The following is a 14534-nucleotide window of genomic DNA, read 5'->3' as shown; positions in this document are numbered from 1 at the left end:
AGCTGCACGAGACGGGAGATGTGGGGGAGGTGCGTTGAGGAAGGTCTCTCGGACGGACCCCTTTTTTTGCTAAATCCAACGGCCAGAATTATTGGCATCCGGTGGCTAGCGCTTGACAGGCCCAAATTTGGGCCGGTGCGCCGGCGCCTAGTACTACCCATTTCAAAAAGCCCCGGAACTGCTGCGTCCGCTGCCCTGTGGAGGACCCCTCCTGACGAGCCCATTGTTAGAGGTATCTGCTCCATGCACAACCCAGCCCAGAAGGCTGCCAGATGGTCAGACCAAGGAGCTGAAGCAACCAACAAACCCAATGGTCAGCGTTGAATTTGATTTCATTGAATCTAGCATGTGAAGCTATAGGAAAATGTTGTTCGAGTTGGGAGTTTACCAATCAATACGGAACGGCTGAGAGTTTGCAACAGCATACACTTTAACTATCATATCAAGAGGCAGGATATAACAGTAAATTACATGTAACAAAAGTTGTTTGTGAGAGTTTGCAACTCATTAGTAGTAAATTTGTTAGCGTCCCACAGAACATGATAATGATCAGGATGGCTTGTTCCCTGATAGAAATCGACACTGGGATCAGCCAGCAATCAGGGCATTCCATCAACGAAAACTTGCAAATAGAGGAAAGCCAACCTGAATGCTAACATGACTACACAAGTAGAAATCAAACGCTGTTGGTCGGCAAATTTTCGAACGAATAACAGGGCCTAGCATTATGAACATAAAAATGGTCAGATTCAACACTCGGGTAAGCACAAAAAACATGTTTGCACAAAACAACTAATCAGGATGTATGTTCCTGCTTCTACCAACAGTATGCTTATCATTGCGGCGATGCCGTTTCTGGACAACCAGAAAAGTAATTGGAGGCTCATAATTGGAAGCACGGCCCTAGCAACATAGGAAATGTTAGGCAGAGAAAAAATGTTGAATGTTGACAAACAAGTATGGTTAGTTACCCTAGGAAAAGTGTAGTCAAATAAACTCTCCGATGTTCGTACCAGGAAGAATTGAAGGATCCAAAGAGACGAAGACGAGAGCATCACCAATACGAAAGAGGCAGGCAGCTAAACTGGTGGGTGTGCCTGGTGATGAGTCAATAGCAGTTCGTGAGTATAACATCACATTGTTCTATCAGAATTTAAGAGCTACATTGTTCACAAATTACATACAAAGATCATGTTTAGTAGAACAGGGCAAGACCTGGGCATAGCATACTCAAAAATGTCAGAGGTCAATACTACAATTGAAACAACAGACCATAATATTGGCAGAAGCCAAACAAAAAAGGCGTTTAGCATTTATCATTCAGATATGTGAACTCAAATTGAATAGACTATTTATTCATCCCATAAATACACACAACACTACAGTGCACTAAAATGCAGTTTGGTTGATTCTGAAGAAAAAAATATCCTGTTTGGTTCAGCGATTTCCGAACGGAATCCCATTACATTGGTATGTTGACTCTTATTATACTAGTTCCTCAACATAACACATGGGATCCAGAACCATTTCTTAGAAGGAACCAGGGCATGAACCATGCATTACCAACCTCTAAAATTCTTGAACAAAACAAAACATCGCGTAACAACTATTCCAGTAACAAACCATGCCAAAAAGAGAAAATCACATCCATCTTGCTAGTGATAAAAAGTTGACCACTTTTCAGAGGTGCATTGCATGAAAAGGTGAGCATTTGTAGTTTGTCAACTACAACAATTCCAGTTCAAGGTACTAACTGTTCATTCTGTTAATGTGGAAGAAAAATGTAAATCAAATTATAACAAATCAGCGTGTCTTTGAAAACTTTGATTAGCCCAGATTAACATTGAATGCCAGAACATCAGATTGCTAAGAAAAATAGAGGTTCCCAAAGAATGACTAGTAAATGAATTAACTGCCTCAAAACAATTGTGAGCCTCTCCTTATGTTCAATATTGTACTGCCAAAAATAAATTTGGAATAACATAGACAGTGCAGACATTTTTCATAACTTACACTAAAAAGGTACTACGCAGGTCAAGAACGCTGGTTCAAACAAGAACTATGAACAGAACCAATCAGAGGAAGCGAACTGAATTAGCAGTAACATGCCTTAAGGCCATACTATCAGACGACCATATACATATTTACTCAGGCTCCAGCAAAATGTTTCATCGGTTGATACCATGACTCTTAGCATTTCTTCCAAAATTCAAATTATAGATCACATACTGCCAATAGTGCAATGCAAATTATAGATCACATATTGCAAGACTGGAGAACAGGATTTAGCTCACAAAATTGAACCATTTGCAGCATGAAGGTACTAACAATAGATGGGCACAAAGAAATTACAGGGCACAGGATATGCAGATCAGTCTCTATTAGGGGTGGACGCGGTCCGGGCCGGTCCGGTCCCTGACCGAGCCATGCTTTGGACCGGCCGCGGCCGGTCCGGTCCGGACCGGACCGAAGTGGCTGGCGTTTCATATTTCCAGGACCGGACCGGCTGCAGCAAAGCTCGGTCAAGACGGAGAGGACCTTCTGAATTTGTATCCTGGGAGTGCGCTGGGAGGATTTTTGGCTCTGTTTAGCCACTGTTTAGTCATCCTTTTATATTTTGTAAAGCAAATGGACCAAGAATACAGCATATATGAGACAAATTTTGAACATTTAGAATGCTTGTTTCAAAAGAGGATGGAATCGACAATAAATAAGCAAGTTTTGCTATAGGTTTACCATGACAAGCTGAAGAATGGATGAAAGATGATATAAGAAAATTTTGGAATTCAGTACTAACTGCTAACAATGGTGTATTCAACACTCAATAGATCAGTACGAACTGCTAACAATTCAGTACTAATTGTTGAAAATTTTGGCACTGAATACCTCGGTCAGAGATGGGATAAGGCAAAGGAGAGGACAGAGGAGATCGAACAGGTGCAGGGGAGACGGCGTGCAGTTGCAGGCACATCCTCCCCCTCCTCCAGCTTCGTGGTCATCTCAAATCGACAGCAGCGAGCCGGCGAGGAGGTGGTCGACGGCGGACAGGTGGAGACGGCGGCGGTCGACCCTCAACTCGACGGCAGGCAGCTGCACGCGCTGCGCTCCCTCCTCTTCTCCTCTTTCCCTCCAGTACTACGGCTTCGTGGTCTACGGCGAGGTGGTTGACGACGGCAGCACCAGGAGGTGGTCGACGACGGCAGCCGGCGGAGGCGGCGCTCGACCGCTCGGGGTCGGGGGAGGGGAATGGACGGGGTTGCGTACTTGAACTCTCTACTTTGCCTGTATTGCCGTCTGCGCTAGGCTCTATATGGTTTTTATTTTTTTTGAGGCACTGGGCTCTATATGGGTTGCTGTGGGCTGTGGCCTGTGAGCTGGGCTAAATGTCGCGGTCCGAACGAGCGGACCGAGCTTTGACCGGACCGGACCGAGAAAATTTCGGTCCATTTTCTAGGGACCGGACCGACGACTTTTTTCAGCGGGCCTGGACCGAGCCGGCCTGCACCGAGCGGGCCGCGAGCCGGACCGTTTCGTCCACCCTAAGTCTCTATGGTAAAGTATACTGGGCACATGCCTAGTCAAGAACAGTACAGCCTAGATTAACAAGACTCCCAACCAGACACAACTGCCGCAACAATCTCACTACTCACCCACATTCTTCACGGCCTCCCGCCACACCCTCTCCATGCGGTGCCTCTCTGTGAGCTGACGACCTCTTGCCGCATGCCCTTCTTGGCTGTGGCCCCGAGGGGCTGGAGAAACACCGTCACAGTACCTGTGGTGCCTAGGTTTGATGCGCTTGTGGATCTCGTAGCAGGTGGGTGGCTTGTCGAATAGCTCCCGGATGACGGGGAGCTTCTTGGCTGCCCGGACCCGGCCGAAGGGGACGGGGATGGCGACGATATTGCCGTTGAGGACGTCGGTCATGGGCACGGCGTAGCAGTCGCGGCCGGCGGCGGCCGTGTCTTGCTGAGCTTGGGGCGAGAGAGGGTTTGGGGAGGAATGAGCGGAATTTCCTATTTGCGCATTTTGCGGCAAATAGTCGGCGCGACGCACAGGACGCAGCTCACCCTGGGCCGGCCCATTTGAGTGGTTTCGCTTCGCGATATTAAAAGACCGCAAAAATGGTGGCTATAGAGATCGAACAGACGACCTGTTGTATAAGTACGCGCCGCGGTAGCCACCACGCCTAGCTTCTGGATGTTTAAGGAAAACAATGCTAAGTTTTAAGAAGTTAAAGGCGACAACAAACTTAAAACCAGTTTACGTTAATTCCAAAAACTTTTATTCCTTCTACTGGTTCTTTCTGGTTTTTCTTCACAGTCTTATTCTGTTCTTTCCTTTTTTCACGTTTTTTTTTATTTTTTTACTTTTTAATATTTTCTCCTTTTTCTTTTTAAGCTTTTCAAAAATGTTCTTTGTGCATATTTCTGAAATAGTGTTCACATTTTTAATTTTTTTTTCACAATTTCGAAAAATGTTCCTGATTTTTTTGTTTGTTTTTTTTCTTTCTTTTACATTTTTTTTCTTATCTTTTTTTAAAAATAAATTCAAAATATTGAAAAAAATTCGTATTTCATAAATTTTTCAGTTTTCGAAAAAATGTTCTCCAATTTAAAATTTGTTCCCGTTACACAAAAAATTTCAAAACTTTCAAAATGCAGAAAATATACCGGATTTCAGAAAATGTTCGCGTTTTCATAAAATGTTCGCGCTTCCAATTTTATTCGGTATTTTTCAAAATTGTTCTCTATTTCAAAATTATTTTTATTCTCAAGATTCAAAAAAATGTTTGTGCTTTAAAAAATTGTTCACGCTTCCAAATTTATTCAGGATTTTTTCAAGATTGTTCTCTATTTAAAAAATTTTCCTCGAGATTCAAAAAATGTCTGTGCTTTAAAAAATTGTTTGCGTTTCCAAATTTGTTGGGGAGTTTTCAAAATTTTTTCTCAAGATTCAAAATATGTTTGTGCTTTAAAAATTGTTCTCCATTTCTAAATTTGTTCTGAAGATTCAAAAAATGTTTGTGCTTAAAAAAATTGTCCGTGCTTCCAAATTTGTTCTCAGTTTCAAATTTTGTTCTCAAGATTCAGAAAATGTTTGTGCTTTAAAGAAATGCCACAAATTCCAAAAATGTTTGGGAAATTCAGAAGTTGTTTGTGTTTCCAAATTTTGTTTTGAAATTTGAAAAATTGTTCCTGTTCAGTTTTTTGGGTAGTTTAAAAAATGTTTCCGTTCTAAAAAATCAGTTTGCGTCTTGAAAATTCGTTTGTGTGTTGAAAAATGTTTGAGTCTTCTAAAAAATTGTAGAAAAACACTAATAATGTTCGCGTTTGATAAAACATTCACGTTTTGTTTTGCTATTTGGAAAATCGTAAAGGATGTTTTTCAAACTGTCTTATACTTTCTTTAGTTCTTGTAGGTTTCCGCTGTGGTTTAGTCAACTGAGGTCGTCCATCCTATTGGCTAGTAGCATGCGATTGCAAGTCGGCAGTGCTGTGTTCGATTCCCAGCCATCACGCTGTGCTTTTTTTTAGCAAATTATCACCTTGTATTTCCAGCGCACTCTCCAACAGGCTGGCCCAATTGGCGCACCTCCGCGACGTGCTCGGGTCGCCCCTGTGCGTCGGCGCCCTATTGGACGCAACGAGCGTCCAGTAGGAGCTCCTGGGATGAGCAGAGCTGGACAGTCGGGCGTGTGTTCTCGATTGAGATTTGCGGGCCACTGCAGCTTTCGTATCGAGTTGTTCTCCTCTTGGGCGTGTGTGCGATACAAAGCTGGCCAAATGGGCCCGGTCCAGGTCGTGCCGGCCCGATAGCAGTTCCATAAATCGAATTTAGAAGAACTCTAGCAGTTCCATAAAGGGTCTATTTAAGAATACATCTAGATGTGACATGCATCTAAGCTGATGTCCACTCTGTTTGTGATATATTTTTCTGTCCTAGTTTTATTTGTTTCTTGTTTATTTTTGCTGCATTATATATTTGTGGAAGCTTAGATGTGACATCCTTAAAAAACATCTGGATGTGAATTAATTAGACAAACTGTTCCATAAATACCCTAAAAAAGCAGTTCCATAAATCGAGTTTACAACAACTGTAGTAGTTCCATAAATCGAATTTAGAAGAACTCTAGCAGTTTCATTAATCGAATTTATAACAATCTACCAGTTCCATAAACTTTTCAGTTTCATGTAGTAGGGCTAAGGGCATCTCCAACGTTGATTCTGAAACTGAACATCGTATTCGTTCACGAACCGATGATGACTAGTCCGCGAATCGGCCATCTAAAACTGCCAACATACATTTCAAGCCAAATTTGAAAGAAAAGCTAGGCAACTTATATCAAACACGACGGATTTCAGCATAGTTCGAACATAGTTTACATAAAACAAATGTATTTTGACTGTTTTACTAAGAACTGGAAAAAAGACCTAGGAGGCTAACTTGTAGCGGACGACGACCTCGTACGCTTGGCCGCCATGCCTGGCCGCACCACTCTAGCCGTCCGTGTTGTCGTCATCACCGTCCCTCCAGCGGCGGAAAGTCACGGGACTGCCACGACTACCTTAACCCGGCCATACCAATTGCGGAAGTCGGCACGCCAGCTCCTTCTTCATGTGGCGCTTGATTTGGACACCATGGTTGCGTGGGGGACGCCGGTTCCTGCTTCACGCGGCGGAGAGGTGACGTCAGCTCCTGCTTGACACGGTAACGCAGTGGGGGGGACGGCTCCTCCTTGACGGCACGCGACAGCAAGGGCGGCATCAGGACCATGCTCCCGAAGCGACCTTTCTATCATCAGCTTCATCTGACAGATGAACTACTCGCCCGTCAGAGCGGCCTCCGAGAGGAGGTGACTATTGCGGCGGCGGCACCTAGTCCTCCTCTTCATTGGAGGGGATGACAATCTCCTCCTTGTCAGAGGAGTCAGTAGCCGTGGAGCTCGAGTACCCTGTAGAGCAAGGGCGGCGGTTGATACGTCCATTTTGCATCATGCTTTTATATCAATATTTATTGCATTATGGGCTGTTATTTCACGTTATGTCACAATACTTATGGCTATTCTCTCTTATTTTACAAGGTTTACCATGAAGAGGGGGAATGCCGACAACGGGGATTCTGGCTGGAAAAGGAGCAAATATTGGAAACCTATTCTGCAGAGCTCCAAAAGTCCCGCAACTCCACAAAAGTCATTTTTGGATTTAATAAGAATTATTGTGCAAAGAAAGTACATGAGGGGGCCCGCACCCTAGCAAGGAGGGTGCGGGGCGCCCCCCTCCCCTACAGGGCGCCCCCCCTGTCTCTTGGTCCCCCTGGTGGCCCCCCGGTGCCCATCTTCTGTTATATGAGGTGTTTTATCCTGGAAAAAAATCAGGGGCAAGCTCATGAGACGAAACTCCGCCGCCACGAGGTGGAACCTTGGCGGAACCAATCTAGGGCTCCGGCAGAGCTGTTCTGCGAGGGAAACTTCCCTCTGGGAGGGGGAAATCATCACCATCATCATCACCAACGATCCTCTCATCGGGAGGGGGTCAATCTCCATCAACATCTTCATCAGCACCATCTCCTCTCCAAACCCTAGTTAATATCTTGTATCCAATCTAGTATCAAAACCAAAAATTGGTACCTGTGGGTTGCTAGTAGTGTTGATTACTCCTTGTAGTTGATGCTAATTGGTTTACTTGGTGGAAGATCATATGTTCAGATCCTTTATGCATATTATTACCCCTCTGATTATGAACATGAATATGCTTTATGAGTAGTTACGTTTGTTCCTGAGGACATGGGTGAAGTCTTGCTATTAGTAGTCATGTGAATTTGGTATTCGTTCGATATTTTGATGAGATGTATGTTGTCTCTCCTCTAGTGGTGTTATGTGAACGTCGACTACATGACAGTTCACCATTATTTGGGCCTAGAGGAAGTCATTGGAAAGTAATAAGTAGATGATGGGTTGCTAGAGTGACAGAAGCTTAAACCCTAGTTTATGCGTTGCTTCGTAAGGGGCTGATTTGGATCCATATGTTTCATGTTGTGGTTAGGTTTAACTTAATACTTCTTTTGTAGTTGCGGATGCTTGCAATAGGAGTTAATCATAAGTGGGATGCTTGTCCAAGTAAGGGCAGTACCCAAGCACCGGTCCACCCATGTATCAAATTATCAAAGTACCGAACGCGAATCATATGAGCGTGATGAAACTAGCTTGACGATAATTCCCATGTGTCCTCGAGAGCGCTTTTCTCATTATAAGAAGTTGTCCAGGCTTGTCCTTTGCTACAAAAAGGATTGGGCCACCTTGCTGCACCTTATTTACTTTCATTGCTTGTTACTCGTTACAAATTATCTTATCACAAAACTATCTATTACCTACAATTTTAGTGCTTGCAGAGAATACCTTACTGACAACCGCTTGTCATTTCCTTCTGCTCCTCGTTGGGTTCGACACTCTTACTTATCGAAAGGACTACATAGATCCCCTATACTTGTGGGTAATCAAGACTCTTTTTTGGCGCCGTTGCCGGGGAGTGAAGCGCCTTTGGTGAGTCTAACTTGGTAAGGAAACATTTATATAGTGTGCTGAAATTTTCTGTCACATGATACTATGGAAACTAATCCTTTGAGGGGCTTGTTCAGGGTATCTTCGCCCCGGCCAGTAGAGCAAAGAGTTGCTCCTCAACCTACTGGACCTGCTGAAAATATTTACTTTGAAACTCCTTCAGGTATGATAGAGAAACTGCTAGCTAATCCTTTTGCAAGAGATGGAACATTGCATCCTGATTTACATCTTATCTTGGTGGATGAATTTTGTGGATTATTTAAGCTTGCAGGTATTCCCGATGATGTTGTTAAGAGGAAGGTCTTCCCTTTATCTTTGAAGGGAGATGGATTGACATGGTATAGGCTATGTGATGATGATACGGGATCCTGGAACTATAAACGATTGAAGTTGGAATTTCACCAGAAGTTCTATCCTATGCATCTTGTTCACCGTGATCGTAGTTACATATATAATTTCTGGCCTCGCGAAGGAGAAAGCATCGCTCAAGCTTGGGGGAGGCTTAATTCAATGTTATATTCATGCCCCAACCATGGGCTCTCAAGAGAAATGATTATTCAAAAATTTTATGCTCGGCTTTCTCTTAATGTTCGCACCATGCTCGATACTTCCTGTGCTGGTTCTTATATGCTGAAGACTACTGAATTCAAGTGGGACTTATTGGAAAGAATTAACCGCAACTCTGAAGATTGGGGTTCCAACGATGGTAAGGAGTCAGGTATAACACCTAAGTTTGATTGTGTTAAATCTTTTATGGATACCGATGCTTTTCGTGGATTTAGCGCTAAATATGGACTTGACTCTGAGATAGTAGCTTCTTTTTGTGAATCTTTTGCTGCTCACGTTGATCTCCCTAAGGAGAAGTGGTTTAAATATAATCCTCCAATTGAAGTAAAAGTAGTTGCACCTATTACAGTTGAAGAAAAGACTATCACTTATAATGATCTTATTTTTCCTACTACTTATGTTGAGAAACCTCCTTTTCCTGTTAGAATGAAGGATCATGCTAAAGCTTCAACTGTTGTTCGTAAGAGTAGTACTAGAACTTATACACCTCCAGAGAAAATTAAAGTTGAACCTAGTATTGCTATGGTTAAAGATCTCCTGGATGATAATATAGATGGGCATGTTATTTACTTCTGTGGTGAAACTGCTAATATAGCTAAACCAGATGCTAAGATACATAGACCTGTTGTAGGCATGCCTATTATTTCTGTTGAAAATAGGAGATCATTGTTATCATGGCTTATGTTATATGGGTGCTAGTGCTAGTGCAATACCCTATGACTTATATAAAGAAATTATGCATGATATTACACCCGCTTAGTTGGAAGATATTGATGTTACAATTAAGCTTGCCAATAGAGATACTATTAAACCAGTTGGGATTGTTAGAGATGTTGAAGTCTTGTGTGGGGAAGTCAAATACCCTGCTGATTTTCTTGTTCTTGATTCCCCACAAGATGACTTTTGTCCCATTATATTTGGTAGACCCTTCTTGAATACTGTTAATGCTAGGATTGATTGTGAAAAGGATGTTGTTACGATTGGCTTGGATGATATGACTCATGAGTTTAATTTTAATAAATTTCGTAGACAACCCCGTGATAAAGAATTACCTAGTAAAGATGAAATAATTGGTCTTTCTTCTATTGCCGTGCCTCCTACTGATTCGTTAGAACAATATTTGCTAGACCATGAAAATGATATGTTTATGAATGAAATAAGGGAAATAGACGAAGTATTCCTTTAGCAGGTGCCTATCTTGAAACACAACTTACCTGTTGAAATCCTAGGGGATCCTCCTCCACCCAGGGTGATTCCGTGTTTGAGCTAAAACCATTACCTGATAATCTTAAATGTGCTTATCTTGATGAAAAGAAGATATATCCTATTATTATTAGTGGTAACCTTTCAGAACAGGAAGAGGAAAGATTATTGAAAACTCTGAAGAGGCACCGTTCTGCTTTGGATATACTCTAGATGATCTTAAGAGCATTAGTCCTACTCTATGCCAGCACAAAATAAAAGTGGAGAAAGACACCAAACCGGTTAGGGATCCTCAACGACGATTAAACCCTAAGATGAAAGAAGTGGTAAGAAAGTAGATACTAAAACTCCTTGAGGCAGGTATAATTTATCCCGTTGCTGATAGTGAATGGGTAAGCCCTGTCCATTGTGTCCCTAAAAAGGGAGGTATTACTGGTGTTCCTAATGATAAAGATGAATTGATTCCGCAAAGAATTATTATAGGTTATAGGATGGCAATTGATTTCCGTAAATTAAATAAAGCTACTAAGAAAGATCCACCCTTTACCTTTTATTGATCAAATGGTAGAAAGACTATCCAAACATACACATTTCTGCTTTCTAGATGGTTATTCTAGTTTCTCTCAAATACCCGTGTCAGCGGAAGATCAATTAAAAACTAGTTTTACTTGCCCTTTCGGTACATTTGCTTATAGACGTATGCCTTTTGGTTTATGCAATGCACCTGCTACCTTTCAAAGATGCATGATGGCTATATTCTCTGACTTTTGTGAAAAGATTTGTGAGGTATTCATGGATGACTTCTCCATTTATGGATCCTCTTTTGATGATTGCTTGGGCAACCTTGATCGAGTTTTGCAGAGATGTGAAGACACTAGTCTCGTACTAAATTGGGAAAAGTGTCACTTTATGGTTAATGAAGGCATTGTCTTGGGGCATAAAATTTCTGAAAGAGGTATTGAAGTTGATAAAGCTAAAGTTGATGCTATTGAAAAGATGCAAGGTCCTAAGGACATTAAAGGTATAAGAAGTTTCCTTGGTCATGCCGGTTTTTATAGGAGGTTCATTAAGGACTTTTCTAAAATCTCTAGGCCTCTGACCAATTTATTGCAAAAAGATATTCCGTTTGTCTTTGATGATGACTGTGTAGAAGCATTTGAAATACTTAAGAAAGCTTTGATCACTGCACCCATTTTTCAGCCACCAGATTGGAATTTACCTTTTGAAATTATGTGTGATGCTAGTGATTATGCTGTAGGTGCTGTTCTAGGGCAGAGAGTTGATAAGAAATTAAATGTTATTCAATATGCTAGTAAGACTCTTGATTCTGCCCAGAGAAATTAAGCTACCACTGAAAAAGAATTCTTAGCAGTTGTATTTCCTTGTGATAAGTTCAGACCTTACATTGTGTGATTCCAAAGTTACTATTCACACCGATCATGCTTCTATTAAATATCTTATGGAAAAGAAAGATGCTAAACCTAGACTTATTAGATGGGTTCTCTTGCTTCAAGAATTTGATTTGCATATTATTGATACAAAGAGAGCTGAGAACCCCGTTGGAGACAACTTGTCTAGGCTAGAGAATATTCTTGATGACCCACTACCTATTGATGATAGCTTTCCTGATGAACAATTAGCGGTCATTAACGCTTCTCGTACTGCTCCATGGTATGCTGATTATGCTAATTACATTGTTGCTAAATTTATACCACCTAGTTTCACATACCAGCAAAAGAAAAAGTTCTTTTATGATTTAAGACATTACTTCTGGGATGAACCACACCTATATAAAGAAGGAGTAGATGGTGGTATTAGACGTTGTGTACCTGAGCATGAACAGGAACGTATCCTACGCAAGTGTCACTCTGAATCATATGGAGGACACCACGCTGGAGACAGAACTGCACATAAGGTATTGCAATCCGGTTTTTATTGGCCAACTCTCTTCAAAGATGCCTGTAAGTTTTGTTTTATCTTGTGATGAATGTCAAACAATTGGTAATATTAGTAGACGTCAAGAAATGCCTATGAATTATTCTCTTGTTATTGAACCATTTAATGTTTGGGGCTTTGATTATATGGGACCTTTTCACTAGTAGATAAACCACCATTAGTCCCGGTTGGTAAGGGCCTTTTGTCCCGGTTCCTGAACCGGGGCTAAAGGGTCGTTACTAATGCCCTGACCCTTTAGTCCCGGTTCAGTCCAGAACCAGGACTGATGGGCCTCCACGTGGCCATTGCGCCGAGCCCATGCAGGAGGGCCTTTGGTCCCGGTTGGTGGCACCAACCGGGACCAATAGGCTGTGGTTTTTGTTTTTTTGAAGGGGGGGGGGTTGGGGGTTTTGTGGGGTTAATTTAGGTGTTTCATATATTGTGTTAGCTAGCTAATTAATAGAGAGAAGTGTCCTCTCTTATGTCCGTGCTTGGTCGACGCTACGTACTGTACATAGAGAGGCCCTTGACACACTAGCTAGTAAGAAAATGAAGGAAACCATTAAGTACGGAAGTTGGTCATGCATACCGAGAGAAGTGATCGATCGACCTATCCTTCTCCGAGAGATTGGTCGAACAACAAGTTTTCGTATTATCTATCCGACGCTACTGGCTACATACATATACAATATGTAAGATCTCTTACAATCTCCTAGCAATTGAAATCAACTTCCACATGGTATTCTCCGGCTTTATTGATGACGTGGTCAAGAAAGAATCCCGCCAATTCCTCTTGAATTGCTTTCATGCGATCTTGTTCTAGGAGTTCATCCCGCATCTGCCACGTCTAATTTGAAGAAGGGGGTTAATACATATATATGAATGAAACTCAACAGAAATGATGGTGTAATAAAATGAAATTGTGAATATTATTGCTTACGCACTTCATATTGTCTTTTAGAGTAGCCCCGCTTATTTTTCAAAGTCGCGTTGTAGATGAACTCGCACACGTAGTATCCACAGAAATTATTCCCTTGTTCCTGCCACAAGCACTTTACGAGAAATAGAGGTCAATCAAACTGATAATGAAGCATTATAAATGGCATTGATGAAAGTATAGCTATAGAATCAATGGGAGATGCGCGCAACTAGCTAGCCAGTAGTACTTACTTTCGGGTATATATATCGCAGCTCCTTCGGCAGTCCCAGAGCTTCTGTAGTGAACTGTTTCCAAACCCTGCAAGACAAAGAAAATAATTATTATTACTTGAGATATCAGGAAATGAACAAAAAGTTGCCGATATGTTGCGACAATGATCAATTGAACTTACTTGTTGAGCAATTTAGTCATGTCCGCATAGGTTTTGGGATCTTTTCTTCTCGAGTCTAAGATGGTTACTAGTCCCCGCTCAAGATTAATCTCCAGAAGTACATAGTGGAAGCTGCGCACGCATGCATAACTCATCAATTACATTACTATAACCTTGCTCGAGTAATAAGGGAAACCGAATATGCACACGACAGTAACACTCACTTGAAGTTGTAAGGAAAGAGTGTTAAATCTTTGTTTTAATTTTTGATCAACGATTGTAGCAAGTTGGCCTCGGCCTCTTCGGCGTGTTTTTTAACCTGAATTTCATCTATGATATTTGTGCTAATGAACCCAATATCATACATTTCTTGTTTTCTGCACTCGACGATCTTTAATCTGCATAATATAGTGAGGATAATTAATTATAAATACATGCAATGAAAGAGCTGAGCTATATATAGAGACTTAATGACAGAAATAGTACTTACATACAGTAGCAAAAGACCGTTAATTTATCGAGGGCCTTTTGATTGAAGAACTCGAAGAACTCCTCAAATGGAACAGGCAACATATCAGTTCCAACGAGGTCGTGCTCCTCTTTAATTCTCAGGTACAAAGGATTCGTCCCCCCAGACTCTCTGCAGGTTTTCATATACCACTACTAGGAAAAGGGCTATAGATAGGATTGATACTAATGGCGCACCGAGGAACCAGTGCGCCACTACTATATACTAATGGCGCACCAGTCGGTGATGCGCCATTAGTGTGGAAGACACTAATGGCGCACCAGAGACATGGTGCGCCACTAGTATTATTTTTTTTTCCATACACACTAATGGCGCACGATCTGCCTCGTGCGCCATTACTAGTTCGAGGCAGACCGTGCGCCATTACTGTATTTTTTTTATTCTTTTTTTGCAAAACTACTAATGGCGCACTCTGGCCAGGTGCGCCATT

The 14534-nt window shown here is 41.9% G+C and overlaps 1 long non-coding RNA gene across 1 annotated transcript; it reads right to left on the bottom strand.

Moving 5' to 3' along the window:
- Nucleotides 1-440: 440 nt before the first annotated feature.
- Nucleotides 441-3264, bottom strand: LOC119288098. Its single transcript, XR_005141096.1, has 4 exons — nucleotides 2887-3264; nucleotides 1014-1097; nucleotides 646-903; nucleotides 441-566 (listed from the first exon to the last, which is right to left on the bottom strand). It is a non-coding gene; the product is annotated as an uncharacterized LOC119288098 (long non-coding RNA).
- Between the last annotated feature and the right edge of the window lie 11270 nt (nucleotides 3265-14534).

This window comes from Triticum dicoccoides, chromosome 4A (assembly GCF_002162155.2).
Source record: "Triticum dicoccoides isolate Atlit2015 ecotype Zavitan chromosome 4A, WEW_v2.0, whole genome shotgun sequence".
NCBI lineage: Eukaryota > Viridiplantae > Streptophyta > Magnoliopsida > Poales > Poaceae > Triticum > Triticum dicoccoides.
This window is presented reverse-complemented; position numbering and strand designations above follow the sequence as displayed.